A 14,890-nucleotide genomic window follows, 5' to 3' on the forward strand; every position below is an offset into this window, starting at 1 on the left:
AATCATGGATTAGACATACTCATTCAACATAGCAGGGAACTGTCCCTATTAGCACTTTTGTCCAATACTCATAGGACATATAACAGAGCCTTTACCTTGTTTAAAAGATTCCTGTTGGAACACGACATATCTCCACCTTTTGTCGTGACATCTCTCCTAGGTTTTGCTTCTTTTTGCCTTCTTAAACTTACACTATCTCACAACACCATTAAATTATATTTGGCAGGCATTCAACACCACACTCTATGGCCAAACAACCATAAATTCATGTCATCATACCAGATAAAAAACATACTCAGAGGTATTCGGAAATCAGTTCCCCCACGTCCCTCACAGAGATTACCAATAGACAACCAACTTTTCCAATCCTTATCTAAGCTATTAGATTTAAAACCATTTAATTTCACTACCAACGCAGTAATTAAAACAGCCATGTACATAGCCTTCTACGGCTTTCTCAGGCCAAGAGAGTTTACTACTATCACCACCACTCAGACAGATCACTGTCTTCAACGATCCCACCTATGTAAACACATGGATCACTACATATTGGCTCTACCACATTCCAAAACAAGTCAATACGCACCACCAGTAGAAATGGTGCCCAGTTGAGGTCCTAGATTCCTACCTTCAAAACCCCAAATCACAACCATTACAGGCCTTATTTGTATTACAAGACTCAGTGCTTACTACCTCTACCTTCATGAAATATGTCAGGTCTCTGTTAACCCAGCTAGGCCGCAACCCTTCTAACTACTCAGATCACTCCTTCCATGTAGGGGTGGCCTCCACAGCCTCCAGTGCCAACATACCGAAGCACCTTATCAAGTCACTGGGGCGGTGGAAATCATATACGATATGCATTTAAGGAAATGTCTGGTTAATTTGTATGTATTTGTTGACTGAATTAAATCTTTGATTATTCACTTTTGCCCTCTTTATTTACAGGCCTACCGCATCGTCGGTTCCGGCACACCACAACCGACTTTTATACTATCCTACACTTATACTGGAACTTTACTCCTTATATGGCTATGTACCCCTAACACAAGTATTAAGGCTGTTTGGCCTGTAATTTTGGGAGAGGCTTATTACACACTTACCTATTTAAGGAACACCCCTTACCTGGCTCCATACTGTTAGAGGTCAGTGTTTGAATGACCCTCCCACCACTCCACTTTTTAAAACGCTTTTTCTTCCTTTCTTTTCTCTTTTTCTTTCTTTTCTTAGTCCCTGGTGGGCCCTCTTTATTTACAGGCCTACCGCATCGTCGGTTCCGGCACACCTCAACTGACTTGTTCTTTTATACTATCCTACGCTTATACTGGAACTTTGCTCCTTATACGGCTATGTGCCCCTAACACAAATATATATATATATAATTCACGATCCTGCACTCACATTTGTAGAATAAGTGTCATGGTGCTCTTTCAACCAAATCAACATAAATCTCCACGAAGAAAGGCACACGCTGGGCTTTTTGAAGAAAATTATTTGTCTTTATTCATAACACACGGGTTGATTTGCTCTAACCCGTGTGTTATGAATAAACACAAATAATTGTCTTCAAAAAGCCCAGTGTGTGCCTTTCTTCGTGGAGATTTTTAATATGTGTATATATATATATATATACCGTATTTTTCGCTCCATAAGACGCACTTTTTTCCCCTCAAAAGTGAGGGGGAATGTCTGCGCGTCTTATGGAGTGAATATAAAGCTTTACTTACCTGTCTTGTAGCGTGGGCCGGCTTCACAGCGCGCACCGCGGTACAGGAACTTCAATTTCAGGTTCCGGTTTCCGGCGGGACTGAAAGGAAGTGCGCAATCAGTGTGCACACTTCCTTTCAGTCCCGTCGGAAACCGGAACCTGAAATTAAAGTTTCAGTACCGCGGTGCGCGCTGTAAGGCCAGCCCACGCTACAAGACAGGTAAGTAATTATGGGACAAGGGGAGGGGAGGGGGACAGTATGGGAGAGGAGAGAACACTATGGGAGGGGGGGAGACTATGGGAAAGGGGGGAGAAGATTATGGGAAAGGGGGAGAAGATTATGGGAAAGGGGGGAGAAGATTATGGGAGGGGGGAGAAGATTATTGGAGGGGGAAAGAAGATTATGGGAGGGGGGAGAAGACTATGGGAGTGGGGGAGAAGACTATGGGGGGAGAAGACTATGGGAGGGGGGGAGAAGACTATGGGGGGGAGAAGGCTATGAGAGAGGGAGGAGAGAACACTATGGGACAGGGGAGAAAAAAATATTCTGAGCAAACTGTCCCATAGTAAGAAACACTATGGGACAGTTTGTTTAGAATATTTTTTTTTCTGTGTTTCTTCCTCTAAAAACTTCTTCTACGATAAACTAGATAGTTTACATTTAATTTAATAAACCAATATATTAAAATGTAATGCATTTACATAATGCAGAGATATAGTATATTTTATAATATTAATGATATGTTTGTGTTGATATTCTCGCATATACATGATAACATTCTGTGCATAATCTTCTGACCCATTTAGCAGTGATGTCCCTTACAATTACAAAGTCAATATGTGATCTTGAAAACCACTCAACAAATCATCATTCTTACAAAAACTGCTTTACAATCTAACATCTACAAAATTACTTTTTGATCTTTTACCTGGAAAGATTCAAATCAACAGAACAATCTTTTATACTTGTTATTGTACTGTCTTTACTTACTTTTAGCTGTGCTTTGTAGATTTTCTCTGGCAAAAAAAAAGAAGAGCGTCTGGAAGAATCTGTAAAATGGCTGTTAATATTTCAATACTGGTAATATTTTTGTTTTGTAAGTATAATTTTTATGGGGGGAAAAAATCAGTATTTTGTCATATGGAACAAACTGACACAGCAGGACATGCAGGGCTCGAAAACTAAAATTGAAATTCAATAATTTGAGAATCACAGATCTCATCATCAAGAAAAGGAGACTCTCAGATCGCAGAAATAATGACAGAGAAAGACCTTGCCTTGCCTGACCAGCGAAACTTACGTTGGAGCTCTCTTGCTTGCTTCTGTTTTTTTATTTGTTTTCCACTTGGTTAAATTTAGTTTATTTTATTCACTGATATTCTTTTGTGGCAGCAATATATAATTTAGCTCAGCAGTAGGACTTGAACAAAATAGACAATTAGAGTATGTTTACTAAACTGTAAATGTTGATTATGATAGTAGGTGCCATTACAGGCACAGTAGGGACAGCTAAAGTGTCATAATCTATTTTAATTTAAAGGGACACTCCACTGCCAGGAAAACAAACCGTTTTCCTGGCACTGCCGGTACCCTCTCCCTCCCACCACCCATCCCATGTTGCTGAGAGGGGGGAGAAAACCCCTTCAGTGACTTACATGAGACCCCCACCGATGTCTCTCAGCGGTGGTTTCGGGTCAGCCCACCCTTCTCCCCCGCTGGATGGGAGACCGATTGCGCATGCGTGTCCACCGGCGGGGGAGACCTAATGCGCACGCGCGGCAATGCCGCACGCACGCATTAGACCTCTCCATATGAAAGCATTGACAATGCTTTTAAAGCTTTCCTATGGGGAATTGAGCGACGCTGGAGGTCCTCACACAGCGTGAGGACGTCCAGCGATGCTCAAGCACAGAAAACCTGTGCTAGAAACCAGGAAGTGCCCTCTAGTGGCTGTCTGGTAGACAGCCACTAGAGGAGGAGTTAAACCCGCAATGTAAATATTGCAGTTTATGAAAATTGCAATATTTACAGCTGCAGAGTAAAGGGTAGTGGGAGTTGGCCTGGAGTGTCCCTTTAAGTTTATTTTTTTACAAGTACTTTATAATTTACTTTTCATTAATTTACTTTTCCTCTTTTTTTTTTTAAACAATCAATGTTTTACTGAAGCATACGTTTGTCATACATCGATTAGATAAGTGCGATATAGTGATATTGTCAGGAAAGCAGAAAGACAAATATCAAGAAAATGGTTCAGCAAGTACACAATGACATTCGTGTACAGCTTGGTAACAGTGCATTTGTAGTCACAGGTAGGATAATCAAGCCTCATTTTAAATTATATAACATGAAGGAAAATAAAGACAAAACGAGACACAGTGCTTGCTTATAGTAACGGTATCGCCTAACTTGTATGCGGACTGCATATTCACTAGGATTGAACATGAATAGAGAAGCAACCTATTTGGCTAAATCAGTAGTAGTCAACCTTTTTCTACCTACCGCCCACTAATGCATCTTTTTGGTTGAAAAAAAATCCTTACCGCTCACCAGTTTTCGCGCAAATGCAGAATATTTTTAAGAAAGGAGGGTGTTTTTAAAAAAAAATAAATGTACGTACATTTATCTTTTTATTTCTACTTAATGCAGGTTTATAAGGTTTTTAACTTTATAAAGTTTAATGAGAAAACAATAAAGTAAATTGAAATTACCTTTACTAGTGATTAATGAGATCCTTGAGGTTGATGCTGCGAGACTAAATATTTGATATCTGGTTCGATTTTCGTAAGGAACAAACGAAGGTCTCTTTCAGTGATATTCAGACGACTTGTCTGTTTGCGCATAATATGATTTCTCATTTGTGCGTCAGCTCATCTCCTCTCCCTCCTCAATTCCCCTCCCCACCTTTTTTTCCCCTTTTTTCTATTTTTTAACCTTCCTTATAGCAATGCCCAGTAGGAAGGCTGAGCTAGGTAGCCCACTTACTATAGTCCACTATAACAGACAGGCACACATACAGACACACATACAAGACACACATACAAGACACACATACAATACACACACGCACACACATATGACACACACACACACACACATACAAGACACACGCACACACATACGACACACACACAAGACACACACACACATACAAGACACACACACAAGACACACACACACACATACAAGACACACACACACACAACACATGTACAGACACACATACAGACACACATACACACATACATACACACACAAAGACACAGACAGGCACACAGACAGGCACACATACACACACACACAAGACACATACATACAAACAGACAGGCACACATACAAACAGACACACACATACATGCACACACACACACAAGACACACATACAGACACACATACACATACAAGACACACACACACACACACAAGACACACATAGGACACATACAGACACAGACAGGCACACATACACATACACACACACACACACACACACAAAGACACAGACAGGCACACATACACACACACACACAAGACACATACAAACAAACAGACACACACAGACATGCACACACACATGCAGACACACATATAAGACATACATAGACACACACAAGACACACATACAATGACACATACATACAAAGACAAGACACACATATATACAGACAGACACATACACACACACAAGACATACATACAAAGACACATACAGACAGACACCCACACAAGACATACAAAGACACACACACACACAAGACATACCTACAAAGACACACACAAACAAACAAACACACACATTATATTTAAGTCACCCTCCTGTTTCCTACCTTTAAGGTGCAGGAGGGTGACTTTTCCTGGGGTCCAGTGGTGGCTCAGGTGGATGGGAGTCAGAGTTCCCACTCTGACTCCCTCTGCTTCCTCCTGCGCGGCTCTCAGTTTTAGCTGGGAGGAGTGACCGGGGAATCACTTCCTCCCAGCTCTGTGATGTCATCACAGGGGGCCCGGTCACGCTGTTAAAGCGCCCAGCGCTGACCGGGCCCCCTTACAATCCGCATCCATCGGGTGGCCCTGACAGCATGGGCCACCCGATGGACACTTTGGAAGGCGGCCCCGGCGGTTTACCGCGCGGGACGGAGCCGCAAATGGTCACAGCGGTACCCAGTCGCACGGGTACCGCCGGCTCGCACCCGCCCGCACTATCAACCTGGAAATCCCTACCGCCCACCTGGAATCCTGAAACGCCCACTAGTGGGCGGTAGGGACCAGGTTGACGAACCATGGGCTAAATTATAACTAATATGGAAATGCACTATTATCACTATTATTAATGAAAGACTACTATGCTTAAGGCATGTTCATCTAACAGGAGTGTGATGATGGGCAACATGCAAAGTAATGCCTCAATGAGGAGCAAACATAGGATTTATCCACTGAAACCACAGACACCCACACCACACAGCACTACCTGCATCATACAAAAGAAAGGAAACATAAAAGTTAATTGTGGTGGGAGCAGTGATAATAACAACAGGTTACATATAACAGAGTAAATGTCTGAGAAGCCGTAAGGTTGCGCTAGGGCAGAGCACTCCTCCAGCCCCAGGCCTGAATGAGGGTCAGCATTAGTTTTCCATGGACTTGGGAGGTCTCAAGACCCATTCTTTTCCCCCTCTGCGGTAAACGGGGGATTTAAATGATCACTGATTTGGTAGATGTGACGAGGCAGTTGGCTCAGGTGTGCAAACATCAGGGTGAGTAAAAGCTGGCAGGACAGGAGTGCCCAGAGGAGGACCCTTTGCTCCAGCTGCACATTTTCTGTGGTATGTTCATGCTGCCATAGCATAAGAGCAAGAGCCTGTGCATGGTCACAAAGCCTTACCCAGAAGCTCTGGAGGAGCTGAGGCGAGGCTGTAGAGGTGGGCTCAGGCACTGTTCAGAGAGCAGCCACCATCTTATATTGCAGTCAGATAGAACACAGAGTTGGAGTGCAAGGAGATCGTCCGCCTCCTTTTAGTTTGATTCTTTGTAGGCCGCAGCTGAGATTTTTCAAGTAGATCTCAAGTCTCAAGTAGATATTAGACCAAGGTAAAGCTTGTGGTCTTACCACCAGGTAACCCCAACTCAGGTGATGCTCCTTGGTGTGTGTAGTATTTGGAAATCGGGGTATAGTACCTCAAATTCTGCCCAAATTGCAGAAGCTTTAGCCCAAACATATGCCTGGTAGCTAGGCTCCGTCCTAGAGGTTACTATTCTGTTCCACCAGTCTCTATGAACTTGGCCTCATCTCTACTGCCGTCTATAGCTCATGTTTTGACACACAGTCCAAAGTTTAATGTTTTAGTAGCCCTTCTCTGAACTCTTTCCAAAGTATTTACCCTGCACTCAAGCTCTGCACCCCCAAACTCAAGCAGCTGACCAGCTGACCTCGCTGACGGGAAGAGGCTGCTAAGTAGGAACTTTATCTCCCAGTGCTGCCGTAGCATTCAGTCAGATAGGCATACTCAACAACACATGACAGAGTGAGCTTGTGTGTGTCAGTGAGCTTGTCTGTAGTGAGCGTGTGTCAGTGAGCTTGTCTGTAGTGAGCATATGTGATCTATACAACAAAACTGCTTCATTAAGCTAGCGTTGTTTTGATGCCTGTAGTGTCCCTTTAAGTCATCATTTGATATGTCTATTGTCTCACTTCATGTGTCTCAACTCACCTGAAAAAAAAGATGTTTTGGGGAAAAAAAAGATCATTAGATAAATAAATGTTATAGGTTTGCCTAGATGCATGGACTTTGCCAGGTTACAGAAACACCTGACGTTTCAGTCCAAGGAAAAACTTGATAATCTCTACACTAACAGAGGTGAAGATATGTTATTACACATGCCTGCTTTTTCAAGTTTTGTCGTCTCTTCTCTACCCGTGAACAGCCTGATGCATTCTGAAATCTCAATAAAAGCATAGCTGTTAGCAAGCACACCATGCTAACTAAATAGTAGAGAGTTGTTCAGCAAACTTCTGTTTTCAAGCACCCCCTTGTGATAGTAAATTAGGCGACACCAACCCTTCAAGTAGCCTGGCTGAGCACTATACTACTGATCTTTCTTTTAAACCAGGTGGCTAATAAAATGTCTTCTTGCTCTCTCCACCAACTCTAGAAATCCAGGGTTTAATAGCCCCACATCTGGAGCTTTAGACCTCCACACCCCCCAAGTTCCCCATAGCAGACTATACTTGGATCAATTACAGCAAGAGATTCTACACTATTGATTGAGCCTGTAAATATAGTGATATAAAAAGTTGATTATCAGCTAATAAATCACAGTGTTTATTTTTGTCTTTGACTCCCACGGCATGCAAATGAGCAGCACATACACTGGGCCAGAAAATCGAAATTGGTTGTTTATGCTAAGTGGGCTTTAGAGTTAAAATTTTAATCAGAAGGTTTAAATCATGCATTGACAGTTAAAGTATAGTATTGATCCCTCGACACATTGTATTCATATTTAGTATGTATATAAATTGAAAACGTTATTGTAATTTTTTGTCACATTGGGGAATGTGCAATTTAACATTTGAAAACAATTCAAAATTTCATTGACATGTCTGGGTAAATATTATCCTTTCAGTTTTTTTAAAGACTGGCATTGACAATTTTTAGCAAAAAATGATTTCCACATCTAATCAGTTACACTGGCGTAGAACCTTTCTCAGAGAGAGATGAAAAGTTTCCACAGAGAAACATAGAAATAGTGTCGCTAAACCTTTTATGTAAATGGAGCATCCTATGAAAAAAAATGAAAATATTAAAACAAGCTAGAGATGATATCCACTAGTCTAAATTAATGGTGTACATTACAAGTGAAAGCCCCAGCCTCCTCCCTTCCCCTCCATAATGCATGTCAAACATCATGGGAGTTACCCTTTTTTTTTATTATTCTTTATTTTGTGATTTTACTAATATTGACAAGTAACAATAATGTAGTAACAAGGTAAATACAGCAAGGTATCGTAAAACCGATTTAAGCATGCAGAATAAAGATTCATATACCAAGTTGCCATAAAAACATGGCCTTGGTCATTGCAGATTGTCTGACCTCAAGGTCAGAGTGCAGTCTGTTAGCCAAATGGAAGTTCCAGTTTTAAAGGGACAACATAGGCACCAAAACAACTTTAACAGATTGAAGTGTTTATGGTGCTTTGCACTGTGTCCTGCATCACTACTTAATGGTTTTATTAATGTGTATTAGAGATTCACAGTCCCTGGCAGCCTGAACTGGGACTGAGGTAGTAATTAAGGGGACTGGGGCAGTTATTGGGAGAGTGCACCATACTTGAAATTACAATGGTTTCTACCTCCTAAATTTCTTTCTTTTCAGTGGACAATATTTTCTACAAACTTTATAGTCCCTTTGATAAGTGGGTGTTTTAGGATTGGTAAACACATATTCATAATTTTATTATCAGGGTTATTTACTTAAAGAGACACTACAGTCACTAAGACCACTACATCTCAATGGTCCAACCCTCTAAGTAGCCTGGCTGAACACTGCACTACTGATCTTTATTCAAATCAGGCAGCTGATTTGAAAAGCAACTGACTGACATAAAAATAAAAACACTAATGTCTTCCTACCCCCTCCACCATCTTTCGAAATCCGGGGTGAAAAAGGCCTATATCTGTTTTTTGGTTTTTTTTTTAACCCCTTCAGGTCTGTTTTTGCGATGTTTGTACGTTAAGGACCAGAGCAGTTTTAACACTTTTGTGGTGTTTGTGTTTAGCTGTAATTTTCCGCTCTCTCATTTACGGTTCCCATACAAGTTATATATTATTTTTTTTCACGACAAGAAGGGCTTTCTTTACATACCATTATTTGTATTATGTAATATATTGTATTTAAAAGAATAAAATAAAATATGGTGAAAAATTAAAAAAAAAACATGTTTTTGGACTTTTACTTGAAAAATCTTTTACTTATCTACAAAAGCTAATGAAAAAACTGCTAAAAAACTGCTATTTTGTCCCGAGTTTAAAAACACCCAGTGTTTACATGCTTTATTGCTTTTTTTGCAAGTTATAGGCCTATAAATACAAGTAGGAAATTGCTGTTTCAATATATATATATTTTAAATGTATCAATAGTGACATTGTAACACCGTTATCTGTCATAAATCCCCGAAACACACCTAACATGTACATATTTTTTTAAAGTAGACAACCCAGGGTATTCAAAATGGGGTATGTCCAGTCTTTTTTAGTAGCCACCTAGTCACAAACACTGGCCAAAGTTAGCATTTATATTTGTTTGTGTGTTAAAAATGCAAAAAACGCTAACTTTGGCCGGTGTTTGTGACTAAGTGGCTACTAAAAAAGGCTGAACATACCCCATTTGCAATACCTTGGGTTGTCTTCTTTTGCAAATGGTATGCCATCATGGGGCTAATTCTCATTCCTTGGCTACCATACGCTCTCAAAGGCAACCTAACCAATCTGACAAATTTCCATAAAAAAAAAAAAAAAGTAAAATCATGCCTTATATTTGACCCTGTAACTTTCACAAACACTATAAAACCTCTACATGTGGGGTACTGTTATACTCAGGAGACTTCGCTGAACACAAATATTAGTGTATCAGAACAGTAAAATATATCACAGCAATAATATCCTCAGTGAAAGAGCTGTTTGTGTGTGAAAAATGCAAAAAACGTCACTTTCACTGACAATATCATCGCTGTGATATGTTTTACTGTTTTGAAACACTAATATTTGTGTTCAGCGAAGTCTCCCGAGTAAAACAGTACCCCCATGTACAGGATTTAGGGTGTCATAGAAAGTTACAGGGTTAAACACAGTGCTAGCAAAGTAAATTATCTGGACTTTCGGCCAGGGTTGGCAGGCAGGTCCCTCAAATTGCAATCATTAAAATTACTTAATTAGGTAAAAATATTACATAAATACGCACGTATAATTTTAATATATATACATATTTATATATTTGACGTCTACGTGTATATTTATGAAATTATGTATGTGGACATATGTATATTTCGTATTATTTCTATTTATTTATTTTATAAATATATATATATATCAATATCAAAATACTGTTAGAATAAAATTGCATATATATATATAATTTTTTTTTAGCAATGCTTTCAGTTGAGTTTCACTGGGTCTTAAATTTGAAATTCACTTTGAATTTTCCTCTTAGTAAATAACTATGTTTGGGTTGTTATGCTTGGGAACTCTGTGATAGACTCTCAACTTGAGGAAGTGTAAGTTATAGCTCTCCATAAACAAAATAGCAAATAATATTTCTGTCTCACTGATAAATTACTGAGGCAAGAATAGCAAAGTATTTTAAGACTGTATAAACATTTCCATCTGACGTGTTTTTTTTTTTTCAGTTCTGTTAGCTTTTGAAAATGCTGCTGAATTAAATTCATTGGATCAACAGACAGATCCATTGCTTTTGTTCTGTTGGCATCTCCACAAGATAGCACGCAAAGAAGACATATGGAGGTAACTAGATTTCTCCTTACATAACTTTGTGAACGCACATTAGAGGTAAAGCTTTGTCATGACATATGTCAGCATGATTTGTAAAACCAACAGGAAATCTTGTAACCCTTTGGAAAAATCTTTAAATTAAGCTGGAAAACAAAAAGACATAAAGCCTGCATTGAAGTCATTTATCCTCGGATTTAGCTTGAGCCTCAGTTGGCCAGAAAGCCATCTATTAATTTGTATTAGAACGTTATGTTTTTCTGAAATAATTGATTCCACAGATTAATAATTGTTCTCCAATATACAATACAATATTTCAGAGAGAAAAAAAAAAGGTTATTTTTTTTCTATATACCAGATATCATTCAGTGGACGTTTCCATTAAGTAACATTTGAATAATGTTCCTTATTTTAATTCAATATAACATAAAAGATTTATCAAGGCAAAAACAGGTGGTATTCTGGAGCAAAGTTTTTCAGGGCTGGGAAGACCCTTTGTTTATATTAAACCATTCTTAAAGAGCATTCCAAGCAACATGACCTCTTCAGTGCTTTGAAGTGGTAACGGTGCAAGGTACCTATTTGTGAAGCTTTTTTGTATGAAACTCAGTGCACATAGAGATATTTAGTTTTGCTGCTGGAAGTGTAAGTCCTGGATTATTAATCAGCCCAGAACAGTATTTCCAGGCTTGCTAATGTTAAATTTAGTGAAATTATAAAGCAAAATGTTATATCTAAATTATATACCTAAAATTCTCCCCTCTCTTAGGTGTGGCAGCTGGTGGAAAACGAACCCATTATTTTTCATTACCAATCCCTGCTGTACAATTCCACAAAAATGTCCACCATAAAAAAAGATCCAGAGAGAGGACTAAAGAGACAGGTTACTGAATTATCACATGATATCAATTATTTGTGAACAAACTCCCAGAGCTACCAATTTGAATGGTTAATGTACTTAAAAAGTGTCTATCCTCAGCACATTTAGCATGCTGCCAACCAGGGCCAGCCTTAGGGGTGTGCCAGTTGTGCGGTCGCATAGGGCGCCATGGCAACAGGGGGCACCTTGCGGCTGACACAGCTCACACACTCCCAGGGTGACAGCTGTGAGGGCGCTCAGAGCACTCCTATAATGCAGGTTCCGCTGTGTAGTGTGGCCGCGCAGCAACCGATGGAGTATTTCATTATCTTCCATTCAGGTCTTTCAGAGAATGCAGTGGGGGCATAGCTAAGCAAGCAGTGGGGCTTGAATCTGCTGCCTGGTAAGTCCATATAATGTCCCAGTGCCCCTGCTCCCACATCTAATACCCCAGAACCCTTTATTCCCAATCTAATACCCCAGTACCCTTTATTCCACATCTAATACCCCAGTGCCCCTGCTCTCCCATCTAATGTCTCAGTGACCCTGCTCCCACATCAAATACCCCAGTGCCCCTGCTTCTACATCTAATGCCCCAGTGCCCCTTGTAACGTATCGACTGGGTACCTCCATTGAAGAATGCTCCTAGCGTTTCCTGAGGGATCCAAGCCGACACCAACACCACCATAGACTCCTCCAGAGAGCAAGGCAGGAACAAGCTCTTACAAGAGCTTAGTAGTGATTTAGCAAGGGAGTATGACAAGCATAGCAATCCCTTGTAGCAGATTCCCCCAATGAGAGACGGCACTCCAAATTGAGGGTGAAGTAGAACTCACAGAGCTGTGGGTTTATTGTTCTTATATACACATTCTTACACATTAGAACCACCCACAGGGTTTTGTAAAACAACCAATAAACACGTACAATACACTCAGACACTCCCACACAAAATCCTCCCCTCTGCCTGTGATACAATTACCTTACATAATGGGTTAATGTAATTATCACAGGCAGGAAAATACACAGTTTTACACAATATTCATAATTTTAAAAGTATGCATCACATTCACCTACATTTTCAGAATCAGCATACTCCAAATACAAACATACGTCAAAATCGTACACATTGGTCCAGTGGGTCAAAAGTTAGATCGAAGTCCTTTGTGACCAAATGAAGCATGGCTTTTCTGCCCAAAACCGGTTCCACAGAGTCTTCTATCCTGGAGATAATTGGAAAGTAATCCAATTATCTCCAAGGACAGAGGCAAAACTCCATTAGTCACATGGTAGCAAAAGACAATAAAATACATAAATATATATAACTGTGCAGCTATTGCATAAAACAGATACATTCAACATATCCCCAGATAGCTTAGATCTGAACGCTCATTATTACTGAATGGCGCTCAGATCACATACATACAGTTCAATTGCCATTGAGCCAAAGTCTTTCACCTAGTCTTTCATTATACGAATGGGCTCCATGGCATAGCTATCTGGGGTATCACTGTTTAAATAGGGAAAGTACCGAATGACCCGGCTTTCGGGTCTTTGCAGGGGAAACTCAAGCATTTCAACATGGGGTCATAGTCACAGGGCAGGAGGCTGGCAATCAGTCTTCTCCAATGCCCAGTGGCAAGGCTGGTTCCGCCACACCCCTGCTCTCCCATCTAATGCCCCAGTGCCCCTGATCCCACATATAATACCCCAGTGTCAGTGTTTCCACATCTAATGTCCCAGTGCCCCTGCTCTCCCATCTAATGCCTCAGTGCCCCTGCTCTCCCATTGAATGCACCAATGCTCTTGCTTCCCCATCTAGTGCTACAGTGCCCCTGCTCTCCATCTACCCAAGTGCCCCCAACTACCCCAGGGCCCCTGCTCCCCATCTACTGCTATAGTGCCCCTGCTCTCCATCTACCCCAGTGCCCCTGCTCCCCTATCTAATGCTACAGTACCCCTGCTCTCCCATGTACCCCATTGCCCCTGCAACCCATCTAATGCTACAGTGCCCCTGCTTCCCATCTACACCAGTGCCCCTGCTCCCCTGTCTAGTGATATAATGACCCTGCTCCCCTATCTACTGCTATAGTGCCCCTGGTCCACATCTGCCCCAGTGCCCTCGCTCCCCCATCTACTGCTATAGTGCCCCTGCTCCCTATCTAACCCAGAGCCCCTGCTTCCAAATCTTTCTCCTATAGTACCCTTGCTCCCCATCTTCCCCAGTGCCCCTGCTTCCCCCATCTAAAGCTACAGCTCCCCTGCTCTCCAATCTACCATAGTGCCCCTGCTCTCCAATCTACCACAATGCCCCTGCTCCACCATCTACTGCTATAGTGTCCCTGCTCCCTACCTGCCACAGTGTCCCCGTGATCCCCATCTATTGCTATAGTGCCCCTGCTCCCCATCTATTACAGTGCCACTGCTCCCCATCTATTACTGTACCCCTGCTCCCCCATCTACCACAGTGCCCCTGTTCCCCATCTACTTCTATATAGTACCTACTCTATATATGCCTCAGTGTCCCTGATCCCCCATCTACTGCAATAGTGCCCCTGCTCTGCCTTCTATTACAGTGCCCCAGCTCCCCCATCTATTACAGTGCACCTGTTGCCCCATCTACTGCTATAGTGCCCCTGCTCCCTGTCTGCCACAGCACCCCTGATTCCCCATCTACTGCTACAGTGCTGACTACCTATAACTTTGTGTGTGTCGCATGTGGCTGCCTGTACCTGTGTGTGACTGACTGTAACTGTGTGTTCGACTATATACCCGTAACTGTGTGGGTGACTATGTGCCTGTAACTGTGTGTGTGACTATGTGCCTGTAAC

This window comes from Pelobates fuscus, chromosome 3, assembly GCF_036172605.1.
Source record: "Pelobates fuscus isolate aPelFus1 chromosome 3, aPelFus1.pri, whole genome shotgun sequence".
NCBI lineage: Eukaryota > Metazoa > Chordata > Amphibia > Anura > Pelobatidae > Pelobates > Pelobates fuscus.